The sequence below is a fragment of the Lemur catta genome, chromosome 1, assembly GCF_020740605.2.
Source record: "Lemur catta isolate mLemCat1 chromosome 1, mLemCat1.pri, whole genome shotgun sequence".
In the NCBI taxonomy this organism is placed as follows: Eukaryota; Metazoa; Chordata; class Mammalia; order Primates; family Lemuridae; genus Lemur; species Lemur catta.
The window spans coordinates 149,590,085-149,609,786 of record NC_059128.1 but is presented as its reverse complement, the minus strand read 5'-3'; the positions used below and the strand labels follow the sequence as shown (position 1 = coordinate 149,609,786).

The 19,702-nt window shown below is 41.2% G+C and overlaps 1 protein-coding gene across 1 annotated transcript in view; it reads right to left on the bottom strand.

The window, feature by feature from the left end:
* OSBPL10 (oxysterol binding protein like 10) overlaps positions 1-19,702 on the bottom strand; it is a 267,585-nt gene that overhangs the window by 234,294 nt on the left and 13,589 nt on the right. The window lies entirely within an intron of this gene.

The window sequence follows — 19,702 nt, the reverse complement described above, 5'->3', positions numbered from 1 at the left end:
TTACAGCAGGAAATATAGGAAAATACCTTTCTAGCTAACAAAAAAAGAAAATACTTAAATGCAGCACTTGTGTGTGGACTGACCTGGTCTGGATCAGACCTGGGAGCTGCTCTCAAAGAAAAATTGGAGTTGTCAGTTCTGCTGTGGGTTGAAGTAACAATCTGAGTGAGAGTCAGCAAAATTTTTTTAAAGTAGGTGTCTGCGGAATATCTACTTATATATGCTTGTGTTAGCTTCCCAGGTATCTTAGAAGGGCTTGTCAGGAGGGATGGCTGTTTCTGTCAGTAAATGGAGCAGTGGGTAGCATAATTAAGATAACATGAAAAACTGGCAAGAATTTATGTTTTTCAAAAAACATCACAAATAGAGTACAAAGACAAGCTATGAACTGAGATATCTGCAACACATATGTCCAAAAAAGGATAAGTATGCAGAATGTATAAAGAACTCTTACAGGCCCAGCGCGGTGGCTCATGCCTGTAGTCCTAGCACTCTGGGAGGCCGAGGCGGGCGGATCATTTGAGCTCAGGAGTTCGAGACCAGCCTGAGCAAGAGCAAGATCCCGTCTCTACTAAAAATAGAAAGAAATTAGCTGGACAACTAAAAATATATAGAAAAAACTAGCCGGCCACAGTAGCACATGCCTGTAGTCCCAGCTACTCGGGAGGCTGAGGCAGAAGGCTCGCTTAAGCCCAGGAGTTTGAGGTTGCTGTGAGTTGGCTGATGTCACAGCACTCTAGCCTGGGCAACAAAGTGAGACTCTGTCTCAAAAAAAAAAAAAAAAAAAAGAACTTTTACAAACCAATGTGAAAAAGACAAACTAACAGATAACTGAGCAAAAGATCCAAGCTGGAATTTCACAAAAGAAGAAGAAAAAATGACCCTTAAGTCCACAATGAGCTGATCTCTTTCTGATAATCAGAGATACACAAATGAAGACACCAATGAGACACCATTTAGACCTACTGACTTGGCAAAATTAAGAAGTCTTATAATACTGAAAACTGGAGAACAGGTGAAACAATGGGAATGCTTACACTCTGCTGGTAGGCATTAAACTGGACGTACACTTTAGAAAATAACTTAGCATTATCTTATGAAATTGAACATCCGGATTCCCTAAAGCCTGACACTTCCACTACTACATATACATCACAAGGAAATTCTCACATGTTTGCACTGGGGGACACACATACCAACTTGTGGACAGCAGCAATACTGCTCACAGAGGAAGAAATGGTGAAGAACCTAAATGCCCATCACCAAGATAAAACACTGGTGGCACAGTCACACAAAGGACTGTTATACAGCATTGATATTGAATGCAATAAAGTTAAACACAATAACAGCGATCCATTTTGGAAATATAACAAGCAAAAAAAGAAATCACTTGCATAACACTATATACAACATGCTCTTTTTTAAATACATAAAACTGAAAAATAAAACTAAATGAGATAAGACATTTATTTAAAATTAATAAAAATAATTTACATTATTTTTATAGAAAGGCAAAGGAATGATGAACTCAAAACTCAAGGGTTAGTGGTTACCTACAAGTGGGGAGGAAGGGATTGGGGTGGAGAAGAACACATGGGCAGAGGAGCTACAAGTGGCTAAATTATGCTTCCTAGAGATTGAATGGTTAGCTCATGCCTGTTCATTTCCTTATTTTGCCCTATAACATACATAACTACATATATTCTTTTATATAAACCAAATATTTTATTTTTAAAGAAAAAAGAGTATTAGATAATCTATTTGTTCTATGACAGTATACAATTACAAAAATGGAAACAGATAAATGATGACTTATATGATTACACATTTAAATTATATGAAGTATTTATTATTATTCCCATGTTACTGATGAGGAAACTGAGGTCTAGAAAGGCAGGATAGGCCAGGCGCGGTGGCTCCTGCCTGTAATCCTAACACTTTCGGAGGCTGAGGTGGGAGGATCGCTTGAAGCCAGGAGTTTGAGACCAACCTTAGCAAAAAAATAGAAAAATTAGCCAAGCATGGTGGTGTGTGCCTGTATTCCCAGCTACTTGGGAGGCTGAGGCAGGAGGATCATTTGAGCCCAGGAGTTTGAGGTTGCTGTGAGCTATGGTGACACCACTGCACTCCAGCCCAGGCCACAGCGCAATACTCTCATTCAAAAAAGAAAAAAGGCGGATGGGGCAGAGTAATTTTACATATCCTGTTAAGTAAAAGTGACAAAGCAAGGCTTTTAAAAACCCATGCTTTTAACATTATGCTATACTATTAAGGTTTCCACCAGGGAAGAAAAAAAACTATAATTTAAGAGATTCAGGAATCCCTGCCTAAAACCCCTTTGGTGTGCAACTCTTCTTACAGAACTCCTTCTATCATCTGAACCCTCCCCACAAGTGGTGGGAAATGAACATTATTTATTCAGGATTTCTTAGTTCTAAAGGCACAAATTTATTTGCATCTTAACATACAGTCATATTTAACCAAAAAAAAACAAGTCCCTTTTAAGTTCAATGAAATTTGCAATTTATAGAAAACATATGATAACGCATTTTGTTTTCTTTTGTAAATGCAAATAAAGAATCCTGGTACAGAGTGGAAAACCATGCCTTGATGCACATTGGGTAGGTTGAAAAACAAGTTTTCTTTGGTGAGGCACATCTATTTAGGGGATAAAGTAATCTGTGTCCAGGTTCTTTTCTTTCCTACTTTCAGCTTCTAAGCTTTTTTCACTTCCCCCAGAGCCATGCTTCCTCTCTCACACCTCCAGGTCTGCACTAGGTGGCACTTCTTCCAGAACAAGCTCCCCACCCTAAGTCTGGGCTGGATGCCCTCATCACCCTCCATGAGAGCACCTTTCTTGCTACAGCTCAATTGCCACCCACTGTGTGTCTCCTTCCTGGCCCATCTGCTCCCTGAGGCCAGGACCCAGCCACAATATTCCCCACGGTACTGCCAGGTGCAGCATGGCAGATGGCAAGCAATGAATGCATCAACAACTGACCCTACCATGTGAAGTCCCTTCACATAAAAGGACCAGAGGGAACAAGGCAGAATGGGAGGGACGTGGCACTTACAATCAGACTGACAGGTGTCAGAATGGCCACCCCAACATCAGTTTGCTCCACCAAAATATTACTAAAACCTGCCTGCCTTGTATGATTATGGGGATTAGTGGTGATAATGTGTGTGAAAATGGGTTCCTAAGGTATTCAATCTGTGATTTTAAACTGTGGCTGCACATTGTGACTGCTGGGGGAGAGGCCCATATTCTCATTCACCTAGTCCAGCATGGGACCTGGTGGCAGTATTTCTGTATACTCTTCCCAGATACTTTTAATGCCCAGGCATCCAGGCATGTTCCAGAACCTCTGCACAGGACAGAAACAGGAAGGAAAAAACACCTACAGAGCTCCGCTGTGTCCAACACTCATCTGCCACACGCTATGTTATTTAATAGCCTCCCCATTAGAGTGGGTGTAGCCTCCCCATTACTAAGCAGCAGCTGTTCTTTATCAACCCTCTTCCTTCTCCCCTCAAGCATGTCAATCTTCTCCAAAACAGAGCAACCTAAACTCTCAGACAAGTCATTATACATAAATATGTTCAAAAGCTCTGTATGTGCAAGAGAGATAGAGAGACAGAGCCAGAGAAATGAAGGGGGAGGAGGGGAGGAGCAGGGGACGAGAAGCAAGAGAATGACTCCCTTTCCCATCAGAGAGCTCAGTGGCTTCAGTGTCCTGGCTGATGCCTTAACAGAAAAGCAATGTAGGAACCTGTTTCCAGCTCCAGCTGTTGCAGCCGACTAGTCTTATAATCACCAGCATGTACAAAGCATAACGAAATCTCCAACAGCAAAAGTCATTAAGGGAAGTCTGGATTCATTCTTTGTTTAACCCCAAAGCAATGAAATGTCCCAGGTGCCCACGCCTTGGCCCATTCACTCCTCCTGCTCCTGAAGTCCCACTAACATTGGTCCCAAGAGGGAGGAAAAAGGGGTCAGAAGGATGGCTGCCCTGGCTGAGGCGCCACAGGCCAGGAGGAGGGACTGGATTGGATGGCCTCTAAGCCCCTTAATGCTAATCCTCTACAAAGAGCCTTTGTGTGTTGCTAACCCCAGGCTGGAAAGAAGAAAGAAGATAGAATCTCCAAGTTCTATGATGAGAGCTTACGGTTCTTTCTTCTTGCAGCAACCAGGCATAATTCTAAAGCTACCTGTCTCCGCAATAAAAAGGAATCCACAACTGGTAAGACACACGACCCAGATGAATCTCAAAATGTTATGCTGACTAGAGGAAGCCAGACACAGTGAGTACATACTGTGTGATTCCATTTACATGAAGTGCTAGAACAGGAAAAACCAATCTGTAGTGGTGGGGGGAATCAGGATGGTGGTTGCCTGGGGTGAGCAGCGGGAAGGGCATGAGAGAAGCTTCTGCAGAGATGGAAATGTTCTATACCTTGATAGAGGTTTGGATAAGAGGTGCATGCAGTTGTCAAAACTCAATAAATGTACACTTAAGATTTGTGCATTTCACTGAAATTTTATATCAAGAAAAAAATTTCAAGGCTGGGCACGGTGGCTCACGCCTATAATCCTAGCAGTCTGGGAGGCCGAGGCAGGTGGATCGCTTGAGGTCAGGAGTTCAAGACCAGCCTGAGCAAGAGCGAGACCTCGTCTCTACTAAAAAAATAGAAACAAATTACCTGGCCAACTAAAATATATATAGAAAAAATTAGCCAGGCATGGTGGCGCATGCCTACCGTCCCAGCTACTGGGGAGGCTGAGGCAGTAGGATCGCTTAAGCCCAGGAGTTTGAGGTTGCTGTGAGCTAGGCTGATGCCACGGCACTCACTCTAGCCCGGGCAACAAAGCGAGACTCTGTCTCAAAAAAAAAAAAAGAAAAAAATTGCAAACAAATATTGTTAATGATATTTGTTAATGACATGCATGCTGACATATTTATGAGGAAGTATACTGACATCAGCAATTTACTTTTAAATGTATAAGCAAATAAAAATGGGTTGATGGATGGATGGACAGATATGTGATAAAGTATTAATAGGTATAATAAAATGTTAGCTGTAGAATCCAGGTGGTAGATACATGTGTGTTTACTGTATAATTCTTTTGACTTTTCAGTATGTTTGAAATTTTTCATAATAAGATGCTGGGAGGGAGGAGTAGAAAGTTAGCCACATAGAGGATGGAAAAAGTAAGCTAATTGCTAAGAAAAATCATAAAAGCTACTGGCATCCACTGAAGTTTAAGACACCTATGAGCTGCTCAGATGAAAGGAAAAGGGAAAGAACGATAGCAAAGTTGAAGATAATAGTAATAATTTATTGGGCAACTACCGTATACCAAAGGAGTGTACTAGACAGTCATGCGATACCTGATTTTACCATCACAACCTCCCTGCAAGGTAGGCATATCACTACTTTAAAGATAAGCAAACTGAAAATCAGAACGGTGCAGTAACCTACAGGCGGTCACACAGGCTGGAATTAGAAACTGGTCCTGCCAGCCTCAATAGGATAAGAACCATGAGCCCAACACTGCTTCCCTCTTGCTAAGGTCAGGACCATGCCAAGGACTCAGGCAGGGCACAGCAGCCACACCTACCCAGCAATGCCACCCACCATGCACTGGGATGCCACTCTCCAGATAAAAGCACTGGCACTTGTACTCACTCCCAGTTGTTTCATTCTCCCAAGAGACCTGTAGAGTTTCCCATACTCGGTCCTCGTCCCTCTTTTCTTTGCAAGGAGAATCAACCTTCCAGAGGTTTAGCCTCCATTTCCATGTACATGCCCTACAAATAATGCAAAACAGTTCATGCAGCATCATCCAGCAGCTTTCTAGCCCGCCTTGTTGGTCTACAGAGGCTAGAAAACTAAAAGCTACATTTTGCGGACTCCCTTGCAGCTAGATTCTTCCAAGTAGATACACCCATGCAAGATTGGAGAGGCAGAGGGGAAGAACAGCAGGTGAAGCCATAACTGGAAGGTCAGAACTTCTGGTCAGACAGTGATAGGTGCGTCTGACTCCTTGGGGCAGATGCAGAGGTTCCAATGTTCTGCCTCTAGTGTCACCAGTAATAAAGCAGTAGTAGGTTAGGACCACACTATTGGGAATTGGCTGGAGACAGACAGGCTGTGTCGCATTGAGCTTTGAACTATATTGAACATGTAGCATTGAGCTTGGTTCTCCCAGAAATACTGTAAAACCCTCTAATAAATCCCAGGCTGCTTAAACTGCTTAGAAGGAATCTATTGTCTGCAACTGAGATACTAACCAGTACTCCTTCTAACAGCTCAGACTCCCACATTTTGAGCCTACACAAACGCCTGCCAGACAGTAAAACTCCCTAGTACAGGACATTCCCACTTTCCACATTACAGGGAAGACAAAGGAGGACAAGGGGAGTAGGGAGAACTTCCCACAGTCCATCTGATTTTATCAACATATGCAGGATCTCCCAGAAAAGCAAACCTATAACAGCCTTTCAAATGTTACAGGTAACAGAGGCAACAGAGCACCGAAAATTGAGGGCCTTTCAAGGACCCTGGCCTTGTTCCATAGAGTGGGATTTGGAATAAAGCAGATCAATCTTGGAGGCCTCTTAGTGAAAGAATGATCTCATTCAAAAGTCATGTTGGAGCCTATGATCCCTTGGCTTTGGGAGCCCAAGGTGGGAGGATTGCTTGAGGCCAGGAGTTTGAGACCAGCCTAGGCAACATAGCAAGACCCCCATCTCTATAAAAAATAAAAAATAATTAGCTGGGCATGGTGGCTTGGACCTATAGCCCCAGCTACTCGGGAGGCTGAGGTGGGAGGCTGCAGTGAGCTATGATCACGCCACTGCACTTTAACCTGGGCAACAGAGTGAGACCCTGTCTCTTAAAAACAAAAAAGAGGCTGGGAGTGGTGGCTCATGCCTGTAATCCTAGCACTCTGGGAGGCTGAGGTGGGAGGATCATTTGAGGTCAGGAGTTCAAGACCAGCCTGAGCAAGAGCAAGACCCCATCTCTACTAAAAAACAGAAAGAAATGAGTTGGACAACTAAAAAAAAAAATATATATATATATATATGAAAAATTAGCCAGGCATGGTGGTGCATGCCTGTAGTCCCAGCTACTTGAGAGGCTGAGGCAGGAGGATTGCTTAAGTCCAGGAGTTTGAGGTTGCTGTGAGCTAGGCTGACACCACAGCACTCTAGCCCGGGCAACAGAGTAAGACTCTGTCTCAAAAAAAAAAAAAGAAACAAACAAAGAAACAAACAAAAAATAAGTCATGTTGGCATGGTGATCTGGGGCCAGCCTACTGATGTACAAAGGTATGACTCTTTTTTAACTACTATCACAACTACCAAATAAAATAAATATTTTTGTTCCTTCCAAAGAAATACCCTCAGAGGCTCCAGACGTACTGTCATTACCCACAACCTCTAGCTCAGCTGTGATAAATCCATCTCCTCCCAGCACGGTTATGAGATCCGGAAAGAGCTGAAAGTGACCCACAGTCTGCTCTAACACCATTTTTAGTCAAAACTGAGGAGAGACTCCAAAGCAGGCAGACTTCTGCTATGGCCTGTAACTTACTGTGAAGGCAATTCTAGAAAAGGAGCTTCAAAATCTTTGAGCAATGGCAGCATTGTTGTGAAAAAAGAATCTTGCCATTCTTAGATATACATATTTGGAAATTCCTGTTTGGAAAAAAATCATCTTTAGAGTCACCTTGTGTAGAGTGACACTGAAGTATGGTCATTGGTTTCTTGGTTTATTGTGTTCACCAGTTAAGGAGGAAGAAAAAATTGAACATCTGCTATGGTTTAGTCTTTGTGGCCATTGAGAGTTAAGGCAAGGAAGGGTACAGTAATTCTCAAGCCACCACAATACCCTGGTGACCACAAAGTTAACTCAGAGCTAAAGTGTGACTTTGGCACTGACCACAGTTTGGCCCCTGAATGGCCAATTACCTGATTTATTTTAGCCCTGGCCTGATTTCTACTGGTATTTATTCCTCTGGGTATTGCTATTTTGTAAGACTGAAGTAAAGAGTGAATTATGCTGGACACAGTGGCTCACATCTGTAATCTCAGATGGCCAAGGTGGGAGGATTGCTTGAGGCCAGGAGTTCAAGACCAGCCTGGGCAAGACCTCATCTCTACAAAAAATAAAAATATTAGCTGGGTGTGGTAGCACTTGCCTGTAGTACTAGTTACTTGGGAGGCTGAGGTGGGAGGATCGTTTGAGCCCAGGAGTTCAAGGCTGCAGTGAGCTACAATCATACCACTGCACTCCAGCCTGGGGGACTGCAAGACCTTGTCTCTAAAAAAAAAAAAAAATTTTAATAAAATAAATTTTAAACATTTTTGAAGAGTGAATTGCCTATAATCCTAGCACTTTGGGAGGCTGAGGCAGGAGGACCATTTGAGGCCAGGAGTTCGAGACCAGCCTGAGCAGCATAGTAAGACCCTGTCTCTACAAAAAAATCAAAAATTAGCCAGCTGCGGTGGTGCACACCTATAGTCCCAGCTACTTGGGAGGCTAGGAGTTTGAGGTTGCAGTGAACTATAACAATGCCACTGCACTTTAGCCTGGACAACAGAAAAAGACTGTCTCAAAAAAAAAAAAAGCAAATGTAACTCTTACTGAAAAACTAAAAAACACATAAAATGACAGTGCACCTCACAAGTTAGTCCTTAAAAATATCTTCCCTGCCAAATCCAGTTTGTATCTTTTAGGCCTTACTAGACCCAATGTACTAACAACTGTAAGATATGTGGGTGCATCATGCTTTTTAATAATACTCACTGGTATATACACACATCAAGACTTCACAAAAGCACATATGCAGGAGGATAGGATTCAAAATAAATGTATAAAAATAAATATACAGCTGTACAGGCCGGGCACGGTGGCTGACACCTGTAATCCTAACACTCTGGGAGGCCGAGGTGGGAGGATCACTTGAGGTCAGGAGTTTGAGACCAGCCTAAGCAAGAGCGAGGCCCTGTCTCTACTAAAAGTAGGAAAAATTAGCCAGTCAACTAAAAATAGAAAAAAAAAAAATTAGCCGGGCATGGTGGCACATGCCTGTAGTCCCAGCTACTCGGGAGGCTCAAGCAGGAGGGTTGCTTGAGCCCAGGAATTTGAGGTTGCTGTGAGCTAGGCTGACGCCACGGCACTCACTCTAGCCTGGGCAACAGAGTGAGACTCTGTCTCAAAATAAATAAATAAATAAATAAATATACAGTTGTATTTTTTTCCTAAAATATACAGTTGTTATTTTTCTCCCAAAACAAGTCTTTATTTTTGTTATATCAACTTTTCAATAATAGAGAAGCATCTTTCTTACTATGGATGCTAAATCTCAACTGAGATGTTTATGTTTTAATTACTAAATTCTTCCTCACCACAAGAACCGAGGGTGTTTCAGCTTTGTTTTCTAAAAAGTTTCCAAAAATTAGAGGTCAGCAAGCAAAGGCCCATGAGCCAAATCCAGCTGAACATTTGTTTTTGTAAGTAAGGTTTCACTGGAACACAGCCACACCTATGTGTTTACATATTGTCTATGATTGCCCCCTCTTTTTTTTTTTTTTGAGACAGAGTCTCACTCTGACACCCTCGGTAGAGTGCAGTGGCATCATAATAGCTCACAGCAACCTCAAACTCCTGGGCTCAAGCAATCCTCCTGCCCCAGTCTCCTGAGTAGCTGGGACAGCAGACGTGTGCCACCACACCTGGCTAATTTTTCTATTTTTGGTGGAGACAGGGTCTCACTCTTGCTCAGGCTGGTCTCAAACTCCTGACCTCAAGTGATCCTCCCACCTCAGCCTCCCAGAGTGCTAGGATTACTAAGCAAGAGCCACCATGCCCAGCCTCTGTGATTGCTTTCATGCTACAGAGTTGAAATTTTTTACTATCTGGCCCTTCACAAAACAGCTTTGCTGACCCCTGCACTAAACCAAAGGGTAAGTGCTCCAGCACAAAGAAAGCTCATTAACGCAGCACTGGAAGTGACTCCCAAAGGTCAAATACCATCACTAAAGAGTCAGGTTACTAGAAGACACTTTCAGTAATTGTGGTCCAAAGTAGCTGCTCCTCAAGGGTGGACAAGTGTGCGATGGAATCAAATATACTACATTTGCCAACAAGCCAAGGTCTAGGCAAAAACCGATCCCATCCAGTTAAATAACACTCTATCCTAAAGAACTGCTAGGAAATATCAGCTCAGAGAAAAGTCTCAAATTTTTAATGCAGTCTGATCAAATTTAGTCAGATACCTTCCTAAATTTAGAAGTCCATCTTCGATTAATATTTTTGTAGCACTATAAACAGTGTGCTATCTACTGATAGATTAGAACCAGTCCTAAAGGCTAGTTCTTTATTCATAATCTAGAAAATAAAATAAAAGCAACCTTGGCTACTGAAAGCCACTGTTAAACACAGTTCTCTTTGCTATATAGTAGAGGAAATTAGCATCAGACTCAGAGATAAGATATCCCAGACATGATCTTTTAATACCCCAGGATCACAGGGTTCAAGAAAAAGCTCTGCACATTTTGAAGTTTTCTCCATCACTCAAAACAGCTAATAAATAAACCAGAAGATTAGATGAGTCTCAGGGCATCGGCCAGATGATGAGAAGCCAGTGGGTATTCTTTGCTACACAACAAAACCACAGATCAAAAAGACCATTTTTAGCATCACCTTTCTGGAGTTTTTCCAAAACTCTGAGGAGCTGAGATCCAGTTTCTTGTTCTAACTCTGCCACAAATTCTGTGTATAACTTTAAATTAAACGTCATCTCTTCATGGCTATTTCCTCCAAAGGCTGAGCAAGTTCATCCAAGGGCCTTCAAGGCCCCAGAAAAATGCCCTCTGAAAGAAAATGTTAGCTTCTCCCTCTGCTTCACTGTTACTTCGGTTTATTTTGAAAAATGCTTCCAGAAAAAGGATATAGGAAAAAAAAATGGCAGGATTATTCCTGGGTTGTGACATACAGAAAAGCTTCCATAAGCAATAAGCAGCTCAAGACCCAGGGATCCTGCAAACAGAGAGCCTCTGAGATCCCTTCCTGAACTCTTATCAGCCTTCCGAAAAAGCACCCTGTACCCCTGGGTGCCAGAGGAATCACTCAGAATCAGGCTGGCACCAGCCATACTCAACCTGTCATGCAGACCCTCCACTCCCCTCACCACGTTCCATAATATGATGCAAAATTAAACAAACCAGAACCCTGCATTCAGGGCATTCGCATTCACAATAACAAGAGCCTTTGCATCAATTAGGATTATAAACAGACTGTGGAAATGAGATGCAATAGGGGAACCAGTTTAAATGTTCTGTCGTCTGGCCAAATTCCTTATTCAGACCCAATTGACCTAAATGAGAAAGCAAAGCTAAAATGGACACCAAAAGATTGCAAGCTAGTTTACATAATGCAGGCCCTCCCAGGCTTGAAACTACCCACTTCCAAGTAAGAGTGGAAGTTAACCCTTCCGCTTCTGTCTCCCCTTCACAATCTCAGAAACCAAATGAGCATCCCCGAACCTTCTTGACTTGTGGAAACTGTCACAAGAGACTGTGAAACCCATTTCTCCCTCAAGGGCATCAGTCATGTGCCATCTGTTCCCCTGTCCCCAGAGTTGCTTACCACTGGGAGGGATTTACCTGCTCGCTCTCTTACAGAAAAATCATCCTCTTTAAACCTTATTCCCACTTGGAAAGAGAAAATAGATTTCAAGGTTTAAAAAACTCACCTCCAAAGAGTTAGAACACAACCTGCTTGAACACCAACTCTGCCTGAAAAACAGTGTAATCCACCTAGCAGTTCATAAATGCCCTCAGGGACCTTCCTCTGCCAACCTTTAATCAAGAAGCCATAGTTTTAATTTTTTTAATTTGTTAGAGCCATTCTACATCGAATATTCTCAGTGCAACTCACCCTACAAAGAATACTTCTAAGTAAATCTATTACAATGCAAGTTCTAAAGCTCTGCAAATCCACTCATTGGCTCGACAATCAAATACTGAGCACCACCTAAGCAAACACGATCCCCTCCGTGGCCGCCCTTGTGGTATGACTATGTCACAAGCCACCAAACAAGATGGTGGTGGGAGAATCTAAGTCCAAAGGATCAGCAATGGCCTGTAATGGCCAGGAAACCAGGGAAGGGTTCAGGAGAAGAGCTTGTAAGTCTAGCATCTCTGAATTTTACTTTTGCAGGCAGATGATTTTTTTTTTTTTTTTTTTTTTTTTTTTTGAGACAGGGCCTTACCCTGTTGCCTGGGCTAGAGTACATAGTACAGTGGCATCATCATAGCTCACAGCAACCTCAAATTCCTGGGCTCATATGATGCTCCTGCCTCAGCCTCCTGAGTAGCTGGGACTACAGGCGCACACCACCACACCCAGCTAGTTTTTTCTATTTTTTTGTAGAGACAGGGTCTCGCTATGTTGCTCAGGCTGGTTTCAAACTCCAGGCCTCAGGCAATCCTCCAACCTCAGCCTCCCAAAGTGCTAGGATCATAGGTGTGAACCACCATGCCCAGTCTGATACTATTTTTTAAATTTAAAATATATTTAATTATAGTATATTTATAATAAAATATACATAAAACATAGACAGCTGTGCATGTGTTGGGGTAGGAGGAACTCTCTGTACTTTCCTCACAATTTTGTTGTGAGCCTAAAACTGCTCCAAAATGTAAATTCTATTAAAGAAGGGAAGGGGAAATGCTAATAATGTTTTGGGGGAGAACTGGACAATTACTGATATCTTTTGTTTTCCCTTTAATCTTTCCAGAATTTTCTAATTTTTCTGTAAGAAGCATATAATAATGCCTTCATAACCAGAAAAATATATGTCATTAAAACAGAGAATCCCCCAAAAAGGAGGCAATGGTACTTATAATAGTAAAAAAAGACCCAAAATCATCAAACTCTACATTGAAAACAGGTCCATTTGCCTGTGAATTATGCCTTCATAAAGTTAATTTTAAGAGTTGTAAGAAAAGCTTTAAAGCTCTAATGTTTCATTTTAAATAGTATATATTCTAGTGTACAAGTTATAATCTTTATGGAAATGAATTCCTATGCACTAGCAGTAGATGTTCCTATTAAATTTCTAAAGGTTCCCTTTCAAGGCAATTACTATTAATTAAATTTAAATAAGTTCTCTAATTTTGGTGTCACTAACTTTGGATTTGGGGTGCTGTAGCCTACTATTACTGCAGCTAACAACTGTAATTCTGTTGAATAGTTTCAATAAATATTTTGTTAAGCAAATAATAACAACAACAAAGTTATTGTTCCCTGGATACAGAGTTTCAGTTTGGATGATGAAAAAGTTTTAGAGATGGACAGTGGTGACAGTTTCACAACAGTGTGAACATACTCAGTGCCACCAAATTGTACACTTAAAAATGGTTAAAACGGTAAATTTTACGTATATTTTACCATAATAAAAGTAACTAAACACTGTTTTTTGAAATTTCATCCTTTTTAAATGGGAACCAATACAGGAGAAATGTCATAAATGTTCGACCTGATTCCTCAGAGTACCTTTATCAGCAAAAAGTGTAAAGTTAGGGGTCAGTCACTTCCATTACACTAATTGTCACGCAAGCTCCCTGAGACAAACTGCTCCACTTGGTGATCCTCAGAGCCCACGGGGGCACAGGACGGCGTGTCTGGGGAAGCAAATCCAAGTCTCCTGGGTGGAAGACACATGCACAACGGGAAAAGCCAATTTCCAAATCGCTGCTTCTTTGCTTTCATTCACTAAACAAATATTTACTGCCTACTATGTGCCAGGCACTGTGCTGGAATTTAGGTCTAATGCCTGCTCTCCTCAATCTTGCAATTTAATGACCTGGTTTCAGTGAAAACGTTTCATTTATGTGGCAATTTCAAATAACGTTACAGGATGTGGTGTGACTCTTGTTGCTCAAAGGAGCCATGTGTTTTCTTGTTTCATTTTTTTTTTCTTTGACTTTGAAATGATTCAAACTTACAGAAGAGTTGCAAGAATATTACAAAGAACTTCTCTATATCCCTTCACCCAGATTCAACAGTTTCTGGTGTTTGGGCACATCTCCTTTATCATGTGCTCTGGCATCTCTCCCCTCCCTTCTCTCCCTTTCCATCCCTTCCTTTCCTCCCCTCCATTCACATCAGCCCCTCTCCTTCCCCCTTTCCCACTCCCCTCCCTCCTTCCCCTCTCCCGCCCCTTCCCCTTTCTATTCCATCTCTCCTTATATAAAGTTTTTCTTGAACCATTTGATACTGAGTTGTAGACATCATCTCCTTTTATCCCTAAATATTTCATTATGTATTTCCTAAGAGCAAGGACTTTCTCTAACAATAGTACGATGACCAATTTCTGGCAGTTTAACGTTGATTCAGTAGTATTACCTAATATATAGTCCATACTCCAATGCTGCCAGTTGTCCAAATAATGAGAGGAGGAGTGGAGTGTGGATTATAAAACACTGTTTTGAGGGGTCACTCCCCAACCACAAAATGGACCAAAGAGACCCCCTGTAGAGATACACCCACCTGAAGAGACATTTGGCTTATGCCCCTACTATCTACCGAACCTTTCCTAAAGGACTCTAGGAAGAAGGAAATTCTCATTATTTTAAAACCTCTTCCTGATTACTTAACTAAGCTCTCTAACAGGTACAACTGGCTCACATTTAAACTGATTTCTCCACACTACGACTTAGTCCTATTTACTTTTGTTCTGTAATTACTGAAAGTCTCTGGATACAAGTATTTCTTGTGATAAAATTCAGTAGCATCACCTTCCACAGCCTCTCAATTAGAAATTGCTCTAATCTCAGTAGCCCTTCTGCTCAGCACCTCTCTCAGCATACTGAGTCTCAAAGCAATATTTCCAAAGCACATCTAAGCCAAGAGTGGAAGTCTTGGAAGATACAGGTAAACGTCCCTCTTAAAAAGGAGGTTCATGAGCCTTGATTGTCTAATGGTTCGTTCAGCATTCCTGGCAGCTGGCTCTCCAATGACTCAGTTTATCCAGCACTCTCAATGGGTGAGCAGTGGTCTCAAAACTCTTTGATCACCATGCACCCACTCATTAGACCCAATACATATTGCCTCACATCAATCTTCACTTGATGAGGTAAACGACATATTTACATTGAGTCTGAATTGGAGTTAGTTGTCTGAAAAAGCATCTCTGGGTGGCTCTGAAGCTGATTTTCAGGTATTTACCTAAAATACTGGTGGGTGCCAGGTAGTCAGAGTGCCTCATAAAACAAAATTAACAGCACTCTGATCTGAAATATTTGTGTGCTTTCAAAAAAATGAACAAACATCAAGTTCTCTTGACCCATCATTTGACTGCTGTCATGTAGTGATACTCAGGAAAATTAAATATAAAAATAAAGCAGTCTGCAAAAGAACACAGATTCAGAGAAAAATCTGAAGACTAATGACTTATTATGAGCAAAGATTTTACTTTCTTTTCAAATCAACAGCTCCAAAATTATAAAATAAAAATTTTTTTAAAAGTCAGGATATAGAACTGAATGACATCAACCAACCTGATCTAATTGACATTTATGGAACAATTCACCCAATGACAACCAAATACGTATTCTTTTCAAGTACACATAGAACATTCACCAAGATAGAACATATTCAAGGTTATAAAGCAACCCTTAACAAAATTAAAGGAACTAAAATAATATTGAGTATATTCTCTGACCATACTAGAATTAAACTAGAAATGAATACAGAAATAGGAAAATCTTCAAACACTTGAATGACACACTTCTAAATAATTCATGGGTCAGAGAGTAGATCCCCAAAAGAAATTAGAAAATAATTTAAACTGAACTAAAATGAAAATACAACATATCAAAATTTGTGGGCCGGGTGCAGTGGCTCACGCCTGTAACCCTAGCACTCTGGGAGGCCGAGCCAAGTGGATTGCTCGAGGTCAGGAGTTCGAGACCAGCCTGAGCAAGAGCAAGACCCTGTCTCTAAAAAATAAAATAAAATACTTAGCAGACACTGTATTAAAGAAGATATTCAGATGGCAAATAAGTACATGAAACGATGCTCAACATAATTACCTATTAGGGAATAACAAATGAAAATCATGAGATACCACCATATACTTACTAAAATGGCTAAAATAAAAAATATCAATGATACTAAGTGCTGGTAAAGATACAGAGTAAGTGGAACTTTCATTTGAGTATGAGAAATTATATGAGCCATGTTGTTTATTTGTTTGTTTGTTTGTTTTAGAGACAGGGTCTCACTCTGTTGCCCAGGCTGGAATGCAGGGGCATCATCATAGCTCACTGCAGCCTTGAACTCCTGGACTCCAGTGATCTTCATGCCTCAGCCTCCTGAGTAGCTAGGACTACAAGCATGTGCCCCCCTGCCTGGCTTTTCCTTTTTGTAGTGACAGGGTCTCACTATGTTGCCCAGGCTTGTCTTGAAACCCTCAAATGATCCTCCATCTAACCCTCCCAAAGTACTGGGATGACAGGCATGGGCCACTGTGCCTGGCCAATGGGCCATCTTTGAAAAGACATCTTTTTTTGTTTAAAAAGTAGCTAAAACACATTTTACTACACACATCCTAAAGAGTTAATCTGTGGTTTCCAAGCATAAATAACATGCTCCATGAGATAACGTAAGACAAACCAAATCAACCTTGCACATCAAAACCAAGGACAAGAAAAAAAAATCCCATTCCTCCACTGAGCCGTGTTTTCAGCTCATGCTGAAAGACAGAGGGCTCATACTGCTCCGTTTTTATTATTTTTTAACATGCACAGGTCCTTGCACTTTACTAATATTGACTCATTTAACTTAATCCTCACAGCAACTCCTTAAGGTAGGTGTTCTCATTACCCTCATCTTACAAATGAGGAAACTGAGGCATAGAGAGGTTAAGTAATGTGCCTAAGTAAGTGGTGGGGCTCAGCATGGAAGCTTCCGTCTCTGTCCACTGAAGATGGCAAGATTCTTTTGCTTTCCTCAGCAAACCGTCCCAGCAGGCATGACTCTGGATGGGCAGTGCCAGCCCAGCTAGGAGCAGAAGGAAGAGGAAAACTCTTCCGTCACTGGGCCAACTTGATGGCCTCACAACCCTTGGAAGCCTGAGTTTTCCTTAATCTGCTCTATACTTTCACTTATTACAATTTAGAGGCCAGCATAAAAACAGTGTCAGAGTCAGGCTTATGAAGTCCTTGCTACCCCTTAAGGTTGTAAAGCAAGAAAGGAACACCGGGTCCTTTCTGAGCAGCCCACCTGTAGTCACTCACAAGAAGGAACGCCTGGGTGCTTTTGAGAAAGCTCACACTGCCTGGCTCCATGAAGAGCGCACAACTGATGTATCAGAGCACAAAGAAGTGACTGGCTGTTCAAAGAGAAAAAGCAAAATCCCTCATTAAGTGGTGAAACCACTGACAGCATAGACCTCCATCAGGAGAAAGGCCCATGAACCTTGGACTCCAGGAGACAGCTAAATTATGAGTCAACTGCAAACATGGGCCAGCTTGACATTGAGGTAAATACTTGCACTGACCTCAGGCCCCAAAGTCTACATCTATCGGCCCACTAAGGCTAGGCCACCAAGGGTGCAGAGAGGCTACCCTTAGAAATTGGACAAAAATTCCAAGGGCACATTCTGTTTGTCCTCTTTACTCAAAAAATGTTTTGCAAGCAATTTTAAAACACATGTCACCACAATTCTAGGTAACAGAATTATATATTAATAATAAAGTTGTAGGTTTAAAAGTGCTTATAAATGCTAATTCATTCTAATTTTCCTGGGGAGTGATGAAGAAACAAGCAATATGTTTCCCACTTCGTCCCATTTACAGATGAAAAAAAACAGTTGACATTTATACAAGATGAAACAACTAAACAGAAAAGGGATAAAAACACAAATCTCCCAAGCCTTTGGTTTAATGGTCCTTTCATAAGCTGCAAATATGCTGGCTTTACCTAGTTTAATGGACAAGCGCTCATAGGCACTAACAAATTCAGTCAATTTCATCGTAGTTAATGTCTGGAATTGTCTAAGAATCATTTTTAGCACACCTGGGCATGTTCCAAACCCACCTGGATGAAGCCTACAGAATGCATGCCTCAGTGACCACTTTATTAGACTAGAATTACGGCAAATTGGATAATTTTTATTAGATATATGCTATATTCATCCAAGAAGTATATACCACATACCCCACGGTCTTTTGTTTCTAATAGGCCAAATGAATTTTTGTTAACCTTGGTATATAATTTCAAAGTTACAGAGAAGTTACAAGAATAATACAAAGAACTACTTACTACTAAAAAACTATTAACATTTTACCACCGTTGCTATAAATTATTTTTCCCTGAACTTCTGGTAAGTTGCCAACATAATGCCCCTTTACTCCGAAATACTTCAGTATACAAATGATAAAATCAAATACTTAACATGGATACAGTACTATTCTCTATAGACTTTATATCAATTTTGCCAATCATTGTTAATGATGTCATCTATAAGAAAAGAAAACATCAGATCTCAAGTTACATTTAGTTGTTTCACAGTATTTAAAGTTTTAAACTAAGAAATAAAGCAAAAATAAAGAAGGAAACAAAACAAAATACACTAAAAATCCCAATAACACTACAGTGCTGGAAAGGAAAAGGAAGCAAGTCTTTAGATAAACAGAAATTCAGACAGTTCCATGACATGAATAACTACATTTAGTTTCGTCCAAGTTAGGTCACACATTGCTTGTACTAAAAAAAAAAAACTTCATCCAAACTTAAACTTGATTTCACAGACACAAGCTTAGCCCTCTTTCTTTGATACAAAGGGTTTCTGAAGCATATCTTTATGTCCAACCCACAAAAAATAGCCTGTTATTCAACATGAGAAAAGACCATGAAGTTTTGGCTTTGAATACCATTTTCCTGAGTTTCAGCTGACTGTGAAGGAATCACGAAAGCTGATATTTGACAGAGAAATTTCAGTTACAGGAAATTCCACATTAACTGAGTGACTATAATAGTGTTATGATGCACTTTGGGCCAAGGTATCAGCTGCAGACTTCTCATAAAAAGAAAAAGGCACACATTAGCCAAGCTAATAAAAATTACCACAAAGAAATTTGCTAGAGCAAAGAGAGACACGGATATAAAATGCTATATCAGCCACGTGCAACACATTCTCTCAACAGCACTTACCAGCACAAACTGGCTTTTGTTCTGCTCGACTTTTTAGGGCCCAATCCACTAAATGAGTCAGCTAGAATACACACACAGAAAAGTTCTGCTCTGTGTGGTTGGCCCAGGGGGTTGGAAGGCCCATTTTTAAGGTATTAGTAATAGGGTGGAACTCAGATACACAAGAATCCCAAAAGCAAAGTGCTTTCCGCAAACGCATGACCCTACTTCAGCCAAAGTCCACACTCTGAGGGTAACGAATTAGGAGGCCTCTGCATACCTCAAGATTCATCTGTCAGCGCTTACAGATAGTCACAGGGCCATAGAGCCCCCTCATCCGGCCCTAAATGCCCAACTGCAGAAAGGAAAAGCCAGGCTAGGAAAGTCATTACTGAGGAGCAGGCCAGAGGTGGCAAGCGTTGGCAAGGTTGTCTAAGGAGAAAGCTCTAAACACACAGCCCTGAAACAGAGTTTCTAACCAGAGAAA